This window comes from Thermobia domestica, chromosome 8 (assembly GCF_964235325.1).
Source record: "Thermobia domestica chromosome 8, izTheDome1.hap1.1, whole genome shotgun sequence".
Classification (NCBI taxonomy): domain Eukaryota; kingdom Metazoa; phylum Arthropoda; class Insecta; order Zygentoma; family Lepismatidae; genus Thermobia; species Thermobia domestica.
Genome location: NC_137461.1, coordinates 57154058 through 57160057, shown reverse-complemented (window position 1 = coordinate 57160057; position 6000 = coordinate 57154058).

Below are 6000 nucleotides of genomic sequence, written 5' to 3'. Positions count from 1 at the left end.
CGGAGCGCCACAGACAGGGGGCGCCAAAACGAGCCTCAAAAAGTAATTTTATAATGTGTTTTCTACTGACTTTCTTGGTTTATATTCTTGTAGAGTAGCGTCACTTACATAGTCTTTTTCCATCCAACCATAGAATAAAGTTTCTTAGTACTAGGGGGCCTGTATCGACAAATGGAGACATGGTATGTAGAAGAAAGAGTGGAGGGGGAGTTGGTATCGTTTATAGCGGATCTGTTTTTTGTGAACTTTTCTCATGCAATGAATGTTATTAGATTTTATATATGTTACTTTTTTAAAGTGGTAGTGGAGGGGGAACAGTATAACGGCGCTTACTTTTGATTTCTTAGAAACGACACCGCGCGCCGAACTGTCGGCCTTTGTTGCAAGTAGTGTCTAGGAGATATTATTGTTTCGCTATGTACAGTTCTTGCCAAATAATTCATTTCGATAGTGTTTCTGAAATCGAATATACCATTCTGCAACAAGAAGCGGCACTACAAATATATATATATATATATATATATATATATATATATATATATATATATATATATATATATATATATATATAGTAATAACATGTAAAATTATCAACAGCTATGTACACCTTGTCTCAAAAAGGTTGAGCGCATTCTTTATTGCTGTTTCGAGGCAAAAATTTTCTAAGTCCAACTTCGGGTATCTTCGGGAAAAAGTAAACCAGGTTCGAACCTCGAAGCCAACCTTTGCAATCGGGAAAAATCTTGCAGATGTGTTTTTCTTCTTTTAAATATAATAAGACTTGTTACCAATTATATATAAGAAAGCAACATTGATTGAAATACTTAATGATACAATATTTCGAAACTGTATTAATGCCAGCACATGCTTGTTTGTCATTTTGCTCTCCATGCTTAATGGAATATTTAGATACGTAAACGAATCTTTCCATATGTAAAAGAATGGTGAAAGTTAAGACATAGAACATTATTCTCTCCTGAGTACTAAAATAAAAGTCAAAGTAGAACAAAAACAGCGTTTGCAGTGGATATGAATGTAATTATTATCTTAAATACCGGTATATATCGCTAGAAGTATTATTCGTGGAGCGCTTGTGTTAGCTCAGTGGTACGCCGTTGGATTTCAAATCGTCAGGTCGAGGGTTCGATTCCCCTCTGAGTCAAAGTTTCTTTTATGAAATTCTATTTTCCGCAATGCATGAAAAATTATATAAAATAATTACATTAAAATACGTCAGTTGTATATATATAACATACAATCATTGCAGAACAAAGTGATTATTATGTTTAAAATATAACAGGTGTTCACAGTACGTTGGTATTCTATGATATATGTGAATGTTAAATACAAATTAAGAAAATAATATCATCGCAATGAATAAATTATGTAGTGTATTTATTTGGAGCTATTTGTCATCGGAAGTTACTTCTGAATTTTCTCATTACAGCAAGTGATTTACGCTTTCTGAAAGGTAAAGAGACTATTCGGGTATAAACAGAAATTATTATACAAACTCCAATCTTCGTTACAGACACAAAACTCCCGATCCCCAAAACTATGTAAACAGGAAATTTACGAACACGAAGTCATGTCTAAGAGACTTATTCATACTCGAGAAAGAAGGCAGAATAGGATTTCTTAATCTGCAAGTCTTTTGTATATGGATGTGGTCCCTTTCTCTCCGCCAATATATATACAGTAAAAGCGATCGATATTAGTGTCGAATCCATAGTTCTCGTTGTTGCCGAAATTAATAATTACAACTCCGAAAGCGTTAAAGTCCAAATTTAACTCTCATCGTAAAGCTCATTTGTGGTTAAGCGTATAGCGTACACGCTTTCGGTGTGGGAGACCCAGATTCGGCTCCGAGCGAGAGCTCATGTAGTTCGCGTTAATTAGTAGGTCTACGTCTCATATAGCCTCACTGCTGACGGGACGTTAAACTCAAAATCAATTCAATTGATTCTAAACCCATTATTATAGCGGGCGATAAAGGATGAAAAATAAAATGTCTCAAGTGACTGAGATTAGTGTCAAATCCATAGTTTGAGTTCGTGACACTGTTACAAAAACAATGTCATTTAATGCCACGTTTTGGTATGAGCGACTATGCCTCCTGGATTTTGAATTTACAGGAGCAACATCAAAAGCATTGCTCACACAGCTCTAAATGTTTTGATGTATGTATACGTGTATATTCCAGCGAAACTCCGGAACAGTGTTGAATTCAGACATTTTCACCCGGGGGGGAATGTTAACTCCTCGGGGGGAAGGGTTGTTTTTCTGTATTTTTGCAAGAAAGCAGCATATTTAACAATTCCATTCACATGCACATCTTACCTAATATTGAGACTAATTGCTGATAAATATTCAATGAGAGATTAATTAAAAAAAACAAAAAAACAATCGTTTAATTTTATCTAAAACATTAAATAAAGACTGGCAAAAATATTTTAGACTAAACTTTAACTGCTATTTACAGTAGCTATTTTTGTTATTATTTCCTATGTTCAGTAGTTACTGTTTGTTACTAACGTAGAAGTTTTCAAAAAGATTTAAATTAACGCTTTTTTTTTTTTTTTGTCCTAAAACAAACATACATAGGAAAATCTTAACAAAAACTTATCATTCTTTCTCACACTTCTGATTCTGAATCAAGCATATTAGCCTTGGTTTCTTCATTGCATATACATCAATAGTTTAGTTTACGAAATCTTCAGTAGGATTTTCCACGACTTTGTGCCGTGTCATGGAAAATCAGCGCTTGGGGCGAGAGTATACGACGGTAGCCCCGTACGTGTGTGAGTGAGGTCGACAGACCAGCTGCAAAAGGTGAGAAAATTTTAAAAAGTAAACCCTGCTTTTCCTTGATTTTGAGCACTTTTTATTACTTTTTTCCTTTCATTTTATATATGTGCACATGCCCACATGTGCATATGTGTTTCATCCCCCCTTTTTCTTTCCTTCTTTTCTTTTCCTTTTCCCTCCCGAATTTTGCGCCCCTTACTTCGGCGCCCGGGGCCGTTGCCCCTCCCCCATTGCACGGCACTGAGCAGGATCTTCGTCACTTTCAATAGCAATCTTTCACTTATATACTACTATTATATTGATAAATTCTATATAAATCTCTAACCCAGGAGGGATAACTGTTCCTCCCTGATCCCTCTGAATCTCACCCTTTAACTCACTTATTTTTAGTTAAAGGTAGGTGTGTTTACTTTAACAATCGTCAAACACATGGAATTTAGGCGCTCTATTTCAAATAATGCAAGAACCGTACATTTTCAAGAACTGAATGAAGTCTGCTGACATCAGAGATCATATGGAATGATCAAAGCCCTATCTTTCCTTTCCTATCTCAATCTGTGCTAATGCTACCTACAGTACTAATATATAATATAGGGCGAGAGTATAGTACTTACTAAAATACAAACCTTTCTTCAACAGTTGAAAATTTCATGTTCTGCCAAACTCGGTCATAGCGTTAAGAAATATAGGTTTTATTTACTATTTTGGTATTCTATCTTAGTTTAATATTTATATACAATGGGTCTGCGTTATTTATATGTATATTGAGAGATCGGATTTCGTCTGCACGTGCACGGAAAGAAAAGCAAATAATTGGGTGAAGTAATTTCTACATTTTGTGACTGAAATTTTGGAAGTTTCTCCGGGGGGGAATGAATTTTCTTCGGGGGGAGATTTCCCCCCGGGCTACCCCCTGAATTCATCCCTGCTCCGGAATGTCTGGTGCAACTTTTAGCTAACATGGGAGACATATTACTTTCAATCTAAGGGAAAAAAAATATTGTGGAATTCAGATACCTCAAGGGATTGAAGTTGGGAAGAGTGGCATGTAAAAATAGTGTAAAATGACTGATTGTAGAGTGTTATCCATTGTTTTCTCGGTCGTTGAGATGAGTAGTGAGGCACTCAATGGCGTTATATCCAAATTCATCCCCATCTTTACAGGATGAAGGGCTTGGAGATATGATTAATAAAATGTAAAAACTTACTTAAGTATGTGTCGAAGTAATAGTTTTCTGGGGTCGCGAAAGCGTTTCTAATAACTTTGGAGTGTAGTTTGTAACCACTTCAAGATGGGCTCTTTAATCATATCAATTTCTCACCTTAAGAAGAAATTACCATCTCAACTAGTATATGTATCAAGCTAGCCTTCGCAATCGAGAAAAAATTGTGTAGATGTATGTTTCGTCTTTTAAATGATACCGGTATACTAAATGTAAAATCAGAGATTGAGTTGGTCGGTGGGTCAAATGGGTCAAGATTTATGAGTGGGTCAGTGGATCGTAGGTCAGCAAGGCGTGACCCACTGCGAAACACTATCACTGTGACTCACACTGACCCATTGACCCACCAACCCATTCTGCTCAGTGCCTTCTAGATAGCATTTTCTGCACACTGGCAACTTTGTCTACGTTTTACTTTCAAGACCTCCATTTTTCTTCTTTTTTTCATTTGGTTGTAATGAAGAAAGAAGTTCAGGCTCTTTTGGATTTTGATATTTCCAGTTGTAACAATGACAATAGGACTTACTGCTTGGCTTTTGAGATGCAGGCTATGAGTTTTTAGAGGAGCTAACTACTGGGAAAAATTGGTTTATTATAAATATAACCTCTTAAGTCAGTAGAGAGAATGGCGTGGATAATGGATCAAACTTAATGACGATGTATTTTAGTGGGTCGGAGTTGGTCACAATGGTTCAGAGTTGTTTATATTTGGTGGTGGGTCAGAGTGGGTCACGTTGGGTGTTGAGTCATTGTGGGTCACGATGTGTAGTGGGTCAGTATTTTGTGGATCAAGGTTTCATTGACCCACACCATCTCTTGTCAACATTGCACTAAAGAGGAGAGTTTCCGAAGGTGCGCGTCGGCGATTTTCTCAAATTTTGCACATAGATAGTACCCCACAAGAAAGCAATAAATCTTGAAACGGTTCACAGTACCATCTCACAGAACTCGAGATAGAGGGATTTGTTTGATTGGCTAAATTAAGACATCAATAATTTATCCTTCTACAAGCGAGATTTTCTTCATCGTTTCCGTGGCGAAGTCAGAAGAATATGCGGCAAGTAAACTTAAGGTTGAAGGTTCGCGCCCACCTTGGGATACTTGCTTTTTTCCCCTAGTGTTTTTTACACTCACCTGAATATAAACAAATCAAGCATATGGGCGATTTAACATATTTTGGGGGAGAAATTTTGTGATTCGTTGGCGTTTCGTTGAGTCTCTGCCGCTGGTGGTATAATTTTCAAAACCGAAGTGGGGCCACCACGGATCGTAGCTGCGGGATCACCAACTTTTGGCGAAATGTCGCCAGTTGCGCATCGGTGGTCCACTGACGCTTACGACATGGGGGCTTGTATCTGAAAACTAAGAGAATAAAGAAGCGTGGTATCCATGAAGCCCGTTGACACTAATAAAAGTCTGAAACGATGAAACAGATGTCAACACCGGAAAACATGTATTTTATAATTTCAAAGGTACCCCGTGTCGAGGAAAAAGATTTGCCCCAAGGTTCCCCGGTGGGTCTCAGGAGGGGTGCAACTCAAAATTTGAAAATGGTAAGGGGAATCAAGTAGTATGTCATTTAAAAGTATTACTAAAATTTAAAAAAAATGGTAAGAGTCCCGAGTCTTTATGCTAACTTGTGCAAAATAGCGAGCGTTCAAGATGGTAATAAATCCCTCATTGAAAACTCCTTGACCACCTCTACAAATTTGAAACTGTGAAACTACCCAGAAGAGGTAAACACTCGTCTTACCATTGCAAAAGTATAATGCACCAAGGTAAAACAAGAAGCGACCCATTATGGGTTTATTACATCACTAATATTAAATTCTACGTTCCACAATTGTGTCTTTAAGCTAAAGGACAGGGTGATTGTGAATTATGAAATTAATGGTAGAATACAGAATTGACCCACAACCAACTATGAACCACTCTGAACCATTGTGACCAACTCCGACCCACCAACGTA